Genomic DNA, 13,807 nt, shown 5'->3' with positions numbered 1-13,807 from the left:
ATGGCCTGCGGGCCGCATGCGGCCCCCGGAGGCCATTTATCCGGCCCCCGTCGCACTTCCGGAAGGGGCACCTCTTTCATTGGTGGTCAGTGAGAGGAGCACATTGACCATCTCATTAGCCAAAAGCAGGCCCATAGTTCCCATTGAAATACTGGTCAGTTTGTTGATTTAAATTTACTTGTTCTTTATTTTAAATATTGTATTTGTTCCTGTTTTGTTTTTTTACTTTAAAATAAGATACGTGTAGTGTGCACAGGGATTTGTTCATAGTTTTTTTTATAGTCCGGCCCTCCAATGATCTGAGGAATAGCGAACTGGCCCCCTGTGTAAAAAGTTTGGGGACCCCTGGTCTAGGCTAATGATTTGTCAAAGTATAATTTTTAAAAGATTACAACAAGAGTCATTCAAATATAAAATAAAATGCGTCAAAGATTTTATTCAACCAATTAATTTATAATGGAACCAATAATATGGTAAAACTGGCTCAAAAATCACTTGAAGGATTGGATTTTAGAGGTTACAATACAGAAATGTTGAGAGGAGATACTGGCTTAAATATGGAAGTGGTTAATGTTAGGGTTAAATTAGCCCCTGTAAAACTCATATTCTCCTCACCCAAACATTTTGTAAAGATAGAGTTAATTTGCTTGCTATTCTCTCTCCTAACAGCTGCCAGACCTTCACTTTGAAATATCTGAAACGTTTGCATCGGGAAGAAACCCGACTGTTAGGGGAACTTTGAATCACAATAGTTGATTGTGAAAGCAGGCTCACAGACTCAGGCCTCCAGCTATTACTAAGAGATTGACCTCTTGGCTGTCTTCAGGATTTACCCAGGACACTAAGTACACTAAGTCTGTGCTTCATCAAAAAACTTGTGGCCCTGGCTGGTTGGCTCAGCGGTAGAGCGTCGGCCTGGCGTGTGGGGGACCCGGGTTCGATTCCCAGCCAGGGCACATAGGAGAAGCGCCCATTTGCTTCTCCACCCCCCCCCCCCCCCCTCTCTGTCTCTCTCTTCCCCTCCCGCAGCCAAGGCTCCATTGGAGCAAAGATGGCTGATGGCCCGGGCGCTGGGGGTGGATCCCGGTCGGGCGCATGCGGGAGTCTGTCTGACTGTCTCTCTCCGTTTCTAGCTTCAGAAAAATACAAAAAAAAAAAAAAATTAAGCTAAATAGATCCTTATTTATTCTGTTGGTTGTTGCTACTTTCCCCTAGAAAAAAAACACACAACAACTTGTGTCTCTGCAACAGAATTCCTCTGGCTAAGTCCTTTCCAAGGCCACAAAACCTCCCCAATATGCTAATCTAAGCTTTCAGGTGTGTGTCAGCAAATCCCCTATATCTAATGCACCCTCCTGCAGTTCAGTTCGGGGCTGACACTTGTTGGTCTCTGCCTGCTTGCATGCTTGCATCCAGGAGTTTTTAAAATAAATTTTCCTTTTGGAATACACCAGCCTTGTATTTTCAGTTCAGCTCTCCCTGGTGCCCACCCATAGACCTGGGGAGGGGTTTAGCCTGTCAGCTATCTCATATGGGATAAGGCAGTCTGCTGGGGTTCTCTCCAGGTCTGACCTAGTTGGGGTTTATACTGACCTGCCAGTTGCCAAGAGAAGCTGTAAGGAGGCCTTTCCCCTTCCCCAGTGAATGTGCCACCCACAGCTTCAACCTAACATTTTGGTGCAGAAACCCAGGAGGTGATTGTGCCAGAGAAAAGTTGAGGGTCAAACCCCAACTCCAGGAGAGGTGAGGTTTTGCCACCCTGGAAGCGGTGAGAGGAGGCAGCTCATCTCAGGCTAACCCCAGGATCCTGCCTCCCTTGCCTGTGGAGTTGCAGGACTAGTTCCCTGACCCTCTGGCTGCACCTCTTGAACCCACCAAGAAGGGAAACTCCTTTTTCCTGCATGGAGACAAAAGAAAAGCAGACATTGGGATAAACACTGCCCTCCCATTTCGCCTAGCCACATCCACACTGGGCAATCATCATACGGGTGAGTGAACCTAGCAGTTCTGTAAGTGGGAGTTTCCATCCCCTCCTGCATCTCTCATTCCACCGCCTAGGACGGTTCCAAAACTCCAGCATTGGTCAGGAGGGTTTGCAGGCACTGTCAGGCACTTGCCTTGGCTGGACTCCATTTCCATTGGGCCTAAGACAGTGGAGACGCCTGCTTTGTCCAAATGCTCATCCCACCATCCAGGATGGTCCGTTCCCTCCTTGTAGATGGTTAGATGCTCACCCACCACATCATGGGGAATTGGGGAATTCTTAATCCACCATCCCCAAGACAACCACTTTTGATTCCCTTAAAAAATATTCTCCAAATGCTGAGTCTTACACAAGATCTCAGGCTGTCAGCAAAATGAGAGATGATCCGAAATTCCTTATGTCCAGGCCTTTTTGCACTCAGATCACAACCCACTCTCTGATTCTTGCTCTCCCTCTCAGATATTCCTTCTCCACTTAAAACTGAAGGAGCCCCCTGCTCTGAAGGACTCCTCTAATGTTTCCTTCTGCTATCCCACCGACTAAGGACCTCTTTCTCTTCCTCTTCCTTCTGCTCCTCAACTTCCTGATTCCCAGGAGTCATCCCCATCACAACCAGAGCTGCCTCCCTATTCAGTGCCGCCACTACAGACCCTTTCTTCTCCAGCACACACCCGCTCTGGGACGGTCTTAGGCCCTGCTCCCTCCCTTACCTCGACCCGTCTTAGGGTGCCCTTTACGCAAGGTAGCTGGGGTCAAGGGCCTTGTCCAAGTCCATCCCTCTTCCCTTAGCCAACCTATCGCAGAGATATACCACCAGAGACCCCTCTAGCGCAGAAGGGCAACTAGTCCTTCACATGAATGTCATTTCCCAATCAGCACCTGACAGCAGGCACAAGCTACAAAAGCTGGAAAGCAGTCCTCAAGCTCCCCAATGGGACCTTTTAAATCTGGCCTTCAAGGTCTTTAACAATAGGGACAAAGAATCCCCAATGCAATAACTAGCTCACTTTCAAAGGCTAGCCTCTGCCACCAAGGGCCCGCAAAAGCTCAAAAGAGACTTTAGGCCAAGGGCCAAGATAGCAGTAATGCTGTGCCCAGTGCTTGCTTCAAGTGTGGCAATGACGGTCACTGGGCCAGCAAGTGCCCTAATCCAGGCCAGCCCCCAAAACCTTGTCCCCTTTGCTGTGGCCCTATTGAAGTCAGACTGTGACCGCAGGTCTCTAGGTAAGACCCCATCCCTGCTCCAGCTGGCTGGCTCCTCCTTTCCAGAATTGATAGGCCTGGCTGCTGAAGACTGAAGGTGCCTGAGGACTGATGCCCACCTTCTGAGCCTCAGGGGGGAAAAACTTGGTGGTGACAGGTAGGCTAATTATTTCCTTATAAACACCAAGACAGTTTATTCTGCTTACTGAAATATGAAGGTCCCCTCCAACAGCCTGTGGTCTCTGTTATGGAGACTGGTGGCCAAATTTCCCCACACATGCCGACCACACTCCTAGAGCGCACACTAGGGTCCCTCACTTTCACGTACATCTTTTTACTTATCTCGTTACTGGAGCTGAGATGTTCTTTTAACATTAAATACCACCCTTACTTTCTTCAACCTGTGCTCCTGTTTCGGCTCAGGCTTCCCTCCTACTTCTCCTACAAAGCTCAGAGGAAAAATTCTCACTCCCCCTTTCCAGACAGTAAAAAGTCAGTGTAAAGAAAAAAAAAGAAGAAGCACCTTTAAAATCAAGCAGCAGCTACTGATCAGCCTCCCCCCTCTGCAGTCATCCAGGAAGGCTGCAAAGGACAAATTCTAAATTTACAAGGCCATTGGGCAGGACTCATCTGAGCCTGTCGGGTATAAGGTTTGGGTTCAGAGCAGCTTTTTAAAACCAGTGCCCCCTTTAAAACTAAAATTCCCCTCACCCAATTTCTTACCCAGGCTCAAAGCAGCACATTTTCCTCCTTCATTGTGAGGTTGTAGTTAATTGACTTGCTATTCTTCTTCTTAGTGGCTTCCTGGCCTTCACTTTGAAATGCAGCAAAAAATTTATCTTTAGTCAGGGAAAGGGACCTGACAATTAGAGGAGTTTAAGTCACAATAAGTGTTTATAATAGTCTAGCTATAGGCCCCACATTGGGCACTGTCTTCTGATAAGCAGTCTTCTAAGGGAGCAGCCCCCACCCCCATTCCAAGGGCAGTGCAAACCAATGTGAGGAGGGAGGACTGGTTTGCCTGAAGCCTCGGCCTGCCTGGCGGCCGGAGACCTTTTGAACTAGCATGGGCTTCCTTTAGAAAGTTGAGCAGGGAGATGAACGATTTGGAGAAACTGTGATGCCCCTCTAATCCACATGTGAAAAAAATATTACTTTGTACCTATAGAGGCAATGATGTCAGCCATTTTTTCCAAGACCCCTGACTAAACTATAAATACCTTACTCCAACCCTACCTGGGGCCGACGCAGCATTTGGGTCCATCTCGGCACGCTTCCACCCAAGCCTTTTACATAAATAATCCTTTTGGAATACACCAGCCTTGTGTTTTCAGTTCAGCTCTCCCGGTTCCCAACCATAGCCCTGGGAAGGAGTTTAGCCTGTCAGCTATCTCATATGGGAGAAGGCAGTCCAGACCTGGAGTTCTCTCCAGGTCAGGCCTAGTTGGGGGTTTATACCAACCTGCCAGTTGCCAAGAGAAGCTGAAAGGAGGCTTTCCCCTTCCCCAGTAGACCAGCCACCCACAGCTTTTACCTACCGTCAGGTTTAGCTCATAATCCCGTCTTTTATTTTTCACCCACAGTTCATAAAAGTATCAATCTAAAATTACTAGTGACATAGTCCTCGCTAAAAGTTAAGATTTTTGAAAACAGCCTGACCAGGCGGTGGTGCAGTGGATAGAGCATCAGACTGGGATGCAGAGGACCCAGGTTCTAGACCCCTGAGGTCACCAGTTTGGGCTCATCTGGTTTGAGCAAGGCTCAGCAGCTTGAGCCCAAGGTTGCTGGCTCCAGCAAGGGGTTACTCCGTCTGCTGAAGGCCCATGGTCAAGGCACATATGAGAAAGCAATCAATGAACTAAGATGTCACAACAAAAGTCTAACGATTGCCTGACCTGTGGTGGCACAGTGGATAAAGCGTCAACCTGGAAACACTGAAGTTGCTGGTTCAAAACCCGGGGCTTGCCTGGTCAAGGCACATATGGGAGTTGATGCTTCCTGCTCCTCCCCCTTCTCTCTCTCTCTCTCTCTCTCTCTCTCTCTCTTCTCTCTATAATGAATAAATAAAATCTTAAAAAAAAAAATTAAAAAAAAAAGACTAATGATTGATGCTTCTCATCTCTCTCCGTTCCTGTCTGTCCCTATTTATCTGTCTCTGTAAAAATAAAATAAAATAAAATAAAATAAAATAAAATAAAAAAAAAATATTTTTGAAAACAGAATTCTGATTAATGGAAAAAAGTTGTGTGGTTTTAATTATAGAAGGTTTGTGCAGAGGAACAAGTATTTACAAAACAGTTTTATAGACCACAATTAAGAACATATCATATATCATTTTATTCCACTTCCCCAAAATCCCACATAGTCACAACTTGTTCTTCCCTTGTTTCTATACCAGATCCATGATGCATTTCTTATTTTGTCTAAGTTTTATCCTCTCTATAAGTCCATAAATTCCTGGTCTGCTTTGTTCCCTCTCCAGCCATGGGGAAATCATTCCCTATTTCTCACCACAGCAATTCTTAGCCACCAAACCTTTCCTGCCTTAAACTCCAACCATTGAATATGCCATCATCAGCCATCCTCTCCAATTTTTCATATTGTATGGGGGCCCCTCCTAATTTCACCAATATATTATACTTAAACTAAAAGCATATTGGACTAGTTCAAAATCCCCTAATATTGGACACAATCCAGGAATCCCTGTTACTGTAATGCCTGCTAAATAAATTACCATCTCTGTTTTGATCCACTTTACTTTTTTTTTTTTTTTGCACATAGGACAGGTCCCAACTCACTTCAACTACAGTTATACTCTATACACATTAAATCTAGACACTGGTGGTTGTCGGGAGCCGATCCACTAATGCTAGCTAACTAGGTCACAGCAGGAGAAGATCCACAACTGCTGATTGACAAAGTCACAGCAAAAGAAGATCAGCAGCTACTGGTTGATAGAGTCATTGTAGTGAAGACCAACAGCTGTGGGTTGACAAAGTCACCGCAAAGGAAAGGCACAACGATACTTCCCCCTTTAATCTTTTGAATTAATCTGGCCTTAAATTCCCCCCTTTTCTGGGTATGTGCTATTATTTATGGCACAGGGATAATAGTACCATGCTTTCCCTGTAGATTTGTAGTAATTTCTTTGGAAATGAGACAGAAGGTGTAAGTTCCACAGAAAAGCCTGTAAGCCTCTTGAACTGGGCTCATAAACATAAGAGGCTGGCCATGATATCCCTCATAAAGGGTTAAGTTTGTAGGAGAATTTCTTCTTATTAATCATGTTAGAAAGAAAAGTTAGAACTTAACTAGTGTATGAATATAGTAAATGAATAAAGTTTAACTAGACATTAGAATCTTAGGTAAAGTGTAGTGGAGTGGCCTGTTGCGTGGCCTTGGATAGGAGTGCAGCTGGCAAGTAAAGAATGTTTTGTTAAAAGACTTGTTTTGTCACTGAAGGCAGTTGCTGGGCTTTTCTCAGTAAAACATTCTCATGAGATTTTTGTATTTTCCAAGAATAAGGAGAGGAATGTGGTGGGATTCATAGCAGCAATAGCAATTAATGCCTTCTGATATTATGTTGCTACTAGCTATCTTGCAGGTGCACTCTATGTATCTTTAAGTAAAAGTTACTCTTAATGCTATGTTAGTTTCTTAAATAGCAAGCCTTTTGTAGTCTTGTGAAAATAAAATTAGGACACTACATGAACTCAAGGCTATTTGCCTGAGCAAGCGATGGTCCTTTGCTAGTCCTTGATGATTTTGTCTGCTATCTCTTTCTGCGCCCTTGACTCACAACAACAGTAAAATAGAGTTATTAATTAGTACTAATCTTTTAGAAGTTTGTACCGATATTGTTATTACTATTCAAGTTATTGTATAACTGTACTTTGAATAACTTACCACCTGACTTGTAGCTTATAGATATGAATTAATTGTTATCTAGAAATATGTAACCATAGTGAAACTAAAACAATGATGTATTCAAAATACCATGTGATTGTAACTTAGTGTGTGTGCATAAAAAGTAATGTTAGACCAGCCATTGGCAGAGATGCCTGGCAGTAAATGCTAACTAGAGAATAAAGAGAAAGAAAAGAATTCGGCTCTCTCACTTGATTTCGCCGACGCCGTCTCTTCCTGTGGGACCCCTGGATCCCCCCCGGGGCTGGACCTCGGCAGGTGGTCTTAAAATTCAGTGTTGGCCTGGCCAGAACACTACCTGCTAGGATGTTTCCAGCCATTTCTGTATCAATATTACCTGTAATAACATTTTTAATATAGTCACCTTCTCCTCTAACCCCAACATTATAATCACAATAAAACTAACCCTCCTCCTGGGGCCAGCTTTAAATGCAACAGGAGGCACACTGGAACTGCTCCTGTCCCAATCCCAGTCCACCGGCCAGACCCTCTCCTCTCTATAGTTGTATGGGCCATTGAAATTCAGTCTGCCCACAAGCCCCTCAAAACATGAGAGCCGTCCTTTCTTGTCCAGGCCTCTCCCTGGCACTGGCCTGGATGTACTAGCACTTCTTGTCATCCTGGGGGAAAGGGAAGACTGACACGGCCCAGACTCACCACAGGCAAACAGCTCCACCATCTGAGTGGCACAGCCTCAGGTAGCTCCTCAGGTCACCGGGAAGGCCGTTAATTTCCTGTTAGATAAGAGGGCTACTCTTTTGACACTCTTTAAGTTTTCAAAACTGCTGTTTCCTTCCTCCATTTCAATTATAGGGGTCCACAGTATTCCTCCAACCCACTTATTACCCCCTCTCTCTCCTCTGTTGTCTAAGAAATCACCCCATTACCCACTCTTTCCTCATTATTCCCAGCTGATCAACTCCCCATTCTAGGATGAGATAAGAGAGCAAAAAACTTCATTTTTAATCAATGAGCAACAGTTTTTTCCTCCTACCATCTTTCTGATTTACTATCTCACGAAACTACACAAACTCTTTCTCCTTTCTGAATTCAAGCCTTTCCCTCCACCAAACTATTCAAGACCAAATCCCTCCCCTTAGAAGTTATACCAACAAACTTAATTTATAGCTCTCTCTATCCTACAGTCTATTCATAATTCTTTTCATATAGGAATAAACCTCTCCTACAATTTTTGAAACCTCTTGTCATCCACCCTAATCTAACCACTACCATCCAACATATAACAGATAAGTAAAATTCCTTGTGACTGTCCCTTTTGTACTCCTCTATCTGATCCCAGGAGCTTGAAACCCCCCCCTCCCCCACCCTACTGTCTCAACAAATTCTCTCTGTTCTTTCTACACACCTCTCCCATTAAGGGTTCATATCTTCACATTCCTACAGGACTCTTACCTCATGGGGGATTTAGACTAGCCTGGGAAAGCAATCTTCCGACTACAAAACCCCAATCATCTAGTCACTTTTCCACCCTTATTCCTTTCCTCCTCCTCTTCAGTAGTCTCAACAATGCAAAGTCTGACACCATTCTAAAGTCCTAACTCCTTTAAATTTAGAACAGACTCTTAATCTCATATACTCCCTCCTAACAAATCCTACTTTAACTCAGGATTGCTGGCTCTGTCTCTCCCTGTTGTCCTCTGCCTCTACTGCTGTTCCAGTACCTCTTGCTCAATGGGATACCATTAAAATAGCCCTAGCCCATACAGAACAAAATGGTACCACTACTTTTTCTGAAGTGACAAGCTCCCTTCTTAATAACTATATAACTGCCCGTGCTTATCAAGCCTCCCTCTTTTTCCAGACTTATGTCAATAGTTTAAAAAATATTCATTCTTAACTCTCCCCCTATAAAAGACCCTATTGATTTACATACACCCCTACTAAATCAAGCCCCCTATGCTTCTCCAGAACTTCAGGAAACACTTTAGTGGGCCATCTGCCAAAAACAGCATGGAACTTTACTACTCTGCAACTTCCAACCACACATTGGTCTCAATGGATAGACCAGGGGTCCCCAAACTTTTTACACAGGGGGCCAGTTCACTGTCCCTCAGACCGTTGGAGGGCTAGACTATAATAAAAAACTATAAACAAATCCCTATGCACACTGCACATATCTTATTTTAAAGTAAAAAAACAAAACAGGAACAAATACAATATTTAAAATGAAGAACAAGTAAATTTAAATCAACAAACTGACCAGTATTTCAATGGGAACTATGGGCCTGCTTTTGGCTAATGAGATGGTCAATGTGCTCCTCTCACTGACCACCAATGAAAGAGGTGCCCCTTCTGGAAGTGCGGTGGGGGCCGGATAAATGGCCTCAGGGGGCCGCATGTGGCCCACAGGCCGTAGTTTGGGGACCCCTGGGATAGACTATCAGGTCTCTCCTGATGCAAACAACCACTTCCTCCAGCCAGTCTGGTTTTCCTCCTTTCCTACATTACAAACCTTTCCTTTTAATTACTTTTATCTATCCGTCTCCCTTTCCCCCTGGATCACCTTTCCCCCTGGTGTCACCTCTCATTTTCACTGCACCTGACAAGGTACCACACATCACTCTGGGACAGCAGAATCCCCACCCCCCAAAAAACATACCTCCCTATCCTCTTTCTCACCTCTTCTCAATTCATATCTCTCCCTGCCTAACACAACAGGGAATATTTTTCTTTACAATGAGAATTTTGCCTTCCAACTAACTGGACAGGAATCTGTACTTTAACAAATCTCTCTCTCAATGGTAATATAACCACCAACAATCGCACACTCGAATTTTCAGACCATGTCTTGTGCATCTCCTTTCTGCTTTCCTCCAGGACTGCCTAAGGGCATTTACAAACCAGTCCATCGAAGAGATTGTGCTGCTTCAAGCTGCCACCCATACCAGACCCTAAAATCTCGCTATCAACAATCAGCTGATTCCCAAGCATCCTTCTCCCCATAAATACTTCACTGGCCCTAACCAGCAGGAAGAAACTATCAATACAAAAGACAGAGACCTTCAGGCCCTTTTCCATAAACAACAAAAGGCTGGAATGTTAGGGTTAAATTAGCCCCTGTAAAACTCTTATTCTCCTCACCCAAACATTTTGTAAAGATAGAGTTAATTTGCTTGCTATTCTCTCTCCTAACAGCTGCCTGGCCTTCACTTTGAAATGTCTAAAAAGTCTGCATTGGGGAGGAACCTGACAATTAGGGGAGCTTTGAATCACAATAGTTGATTGTGAAAGCAGGCTCACAGACTCAGGCCCCCGGCTATTACCGAGAGACTGACCTCTTGGCTGTCTTCAGGAGTTACCCAGCACACTAAGTCTGTACTATATCAAAAAAACTTGTGTCTGCAGCAGAATTCCCCTCTTTAAGTCAGTAACCAGGACACAAAACCCCCGAGATGTTAATTTAAGCTTGCCCAGGTGCAAAGACCCCATGCCAGCAAATCCCCTATATCTAATGCACCCTCCCGCAGTTCCTTTCGGGGCTGACACTTGTTGGTTTCAGCCCGCTTGCATGCTTGCATCCAGGCATTTTTAAAATAAATTTTTATTTTGGAATACACCAGCCTTGTGTTTCAGTTCAGCTCTCCCTGGTGCCCACCCATAGACCTGGGAAGGGGTTTAGCCTGTCAGCTATCTCATATGGGATAAGGCAGTCCACTAGGGTTCTCTCCAGGTCTGACCTAGTTGGGGGTTTATACTGACCTGCCAGTCGCCCAGAGAAGCTGTAAGGAGGCCTTTCTCTTCCCCAGTGAACTTGCCACCCGCAGCTTCAACCTAACAGTTGATGTTCCACAGGACAATACATTTGGGGAATTCTTTCCTATTAGACAGAAATTATTTGAAATTCTACTGGACAAAAATCTACAAGTTAGGTATGCAAGTACACTAAACCTGGGATCTTCAGTAATAGTAAACAATGGTCAAAAAAGTCCATTCCAATAAGTACATAAGCCTTGGCTGTGCCAGTGCTCCCACAGCACATTGAAAGCACACATTGCCCACCTTTTTGCCTCATTTGGAAATTTTAAGTAATTTTTCTTACAATGCTTTTCTCCTAACAGAACAAACAGGTGCTTGTGTTTGTTGAAGGAGCCAGGAGAGGGTGCCGCTGATACAGTGCTGCCCTCCCCTGGCTGGGGAAGGGTTGTTGCCCTTGGATGTGAAGCGCCCACGTTAAGAAATGATCTAATCATTTTTTCCTATTACAACTTTTTTATGTAACTCAGTCTCTGCCAAACTTTGAGTTTGGGCTGGCTCTTTGAAAAAGCATCATCAAGCCAGTCCACTGTCCCCTCCAAATGGACAGGACTTTTGTGAGCAGTGTTCTCAAAGGACCTGCATTCAGCTGATGGTGCCTTATTCTACGTGCCGTCAGGTGTGGAGCCCAAGGTCCCTGTCCCAGCCACTTGGGCAAGTTCAGAGAGGTTGCTGGTTCTTTAATTCATAGCGATTCCTCTGAGGTGTGGAATGCCTGTTGACCTTGGAGAGTTCATGCTGGTTGGGCAGTGGAAGGGTGTGTGCAGCTTTTCCCACCCCTCACATCCCTCAGGACCCAGCTGGTGATGAGCGCCTACAGCTCAGGGAAGTGTCAGTGGGCTTCTTCCTCTCTCTCCACGCATGTGTGCACTTTGCCACTTGCGTGACAAAAGCACAAGGGTGGGTGCCATGCCAACTGATAGGCACAGGACTGTCTGTCTGACTTCCTTGGAGAACAACACAAGAATGTATGTAACGATGAAGGTTCAGCAGCCCATGCTTTGGGTTGGTGAGAGGAGAGATTGAGAAATTAGTAAATCCATTCTTTCTGCCCATGAACAGTGCAGAAAACACCCATCTTCTTTAACAATGGTCTCCTCTTTTGTGTGTCAACCCACATAGCTGGCTAGCATTCTTGTAAGGAAGAATCTCTGCTGGTACCTGTGAAAGTACACCAAGGGCCAAGCAGGCTTGGTCCCTGAATGCCAGGAGCCAGAATTGTAGATGAAAAGAAACAACAATACAGTCACATAAAGACATTTGCAGATGTGTCCCATGAGACATTTATGTAAGTTATAACTTTATCAGGCACTTGAAGAGAAGGAAGAGGTGTCTACACAGAGGGGTGGAGTTCACTCATGAAGATACTGGAAGAAGGAGTTTTGAGTAGGCTCTTGGAGAAAGAGAGCATGGATTGGAAGAGAGAAGAGGTGGGCAGGATGCATGTGCAAAAACATGGGGGTGAAAGCTGCATGTGTGTGGCTGGTGAAGGTTAGGAGCCAAGAATAAAAAGTGAGAAGGTAGGAAACCTAGGATGAGCACTGAGAGGTGGAGAGAGAGCTGACACAAATTCCTGGATGGGTCTGAAGATGAGGGAAGACATTTTATTTTCAAACTCAGGACAGTAGGTTACTCTCCACTGTTCCAAGCCCACCTCTGCTCACAAATTTATCTTAAACTGCTCTAACTTTCCATTTCTTTTCCCATCATTTCCTCTCAGAAGAGAAAGATTAAGTCATCTTCTTGTGAGTTTGCTGTTACTTTTTCCCATCTCCTCTAGTGTCCCATGCTATGTGTGAAAATGGCCTTCGTGCTACCTCCCCCCCCATCCCTCAAACAACCTCATGATAAGGCTGATGGACACCAAGGAGAATCTACTTAAATGGCCCAATGAAGATGTAATGGCTGTGTTCTTCACTGTCCAAGGGCAGATGAGGGTCCTTCCCTTCCCACTTAGAGCCCTCTGGGAGTTCAACCTTTGTTCTTTTTGGATGCTGGGCCTTTATGCATTTCCTGGGGCTTTGGGATGGAGTACCTTAATGTGCACACACTGGCAGATGGGTCTTTCCCACATCCCAGCAGGATTTGTGTCCTGGGTCACAGAAGTGGACTCTGCGTGCTGCCTTTGGGTTCCTGCTGTGATGGTCTCACCTCTCCCCAGGTAGCATGGAGGACCCCAGAGGAAGGGCAATGAAAAGGATTAACATTTCCAAATAGCTCCTCCACACAGTTGCCATATTTTTTCTTTAGCCTGACTTACTTCAGGTCCTTCAAACTTCCAATGGGCTCTTGGTTGCTGGTAGAACAATGCTCCTCCTTGTGTGGCATGAAGAGACCTTTGCAGTTTGGTTCCACCTATTCTTATTCAGCCTTCCCTTCCACTGGCGATTTTCATACCTTCTCCTAGCAAGCCCAGAGCCTTGTCCTACCCCACACATGCTAACCACTCCCTTCCCTCAGAATGGCTGTCCTCCTCCCTGCACCTTATCACTTCTCTGATTCTCCTCTTTGGTCCATTGTAAATTTAATCTGTCTCTGAGCCCACCTGGGCCTCCCAGTCTGGAAATCTGCACCCACCACTTGAGCTCACCACTCAGTCCCTTGTGTTGTCTCAGGACATTTTTATTTTTTCTGAAGTGAGAAGCAGGGAGGCAGAGAGACAGACTCCCGCATGGGCCCTACCAGGATCCACTTGGCATGCCCACCAGGGGGCGATGCTCTGCCCATCTGGGGCGTTGCTCCTTTGCAACCAGAGCCATTCTAGCGCCTGAGGCAGAGGTCACGGAGCCATCCTCAGCGCCTGGGCCAACTTTGCTCCAATGGAGCCTTGGCTGCGGGAGGGGAAGAGAGAGACAGAGAGAAAGGAGACGGGGAGGGGTGGAGAAGCAGATGGGCACTTCTCCTGTGTGCCCTGGGCCG

At 45.4% G+C, this 13,807-nt stretch overlaps 1 long non-coding RNA gene across 1 annotated transcript in view; it reads left to right on the top strand.

The window, feature by feature from the left end:
• LOC136376721 (uncharacterized) overlaps nt 1–13,807 on the top strand; it is a 432,865-nt gene that overhangs the window by 72,023 nt on the left and 347,035 nt on the right. The gene's annotated exons all lie outside the window — the stretch shown is intronic.

This window comes from Saccopteryx leptura, chromosome 6 (assembly GCF_036850995.1).
Source record: "Saccopteryx leptura isolate mSacLep1 chromosome 6, mSacLep1_pri_phased_curated, whole genome shotgun sequence".
Classification (NCBI taxonomy): Eukaryota; Metazoa; Chordata; class Mammalia; order Chiroptera; family Emballonuridae; genus Saccopteryx; species Saccopteryx leptura.
Note: the sequence above shows the minus strand (reverse complement) of the source record. Positions and strands in the feature narration are given on the sequence as shown.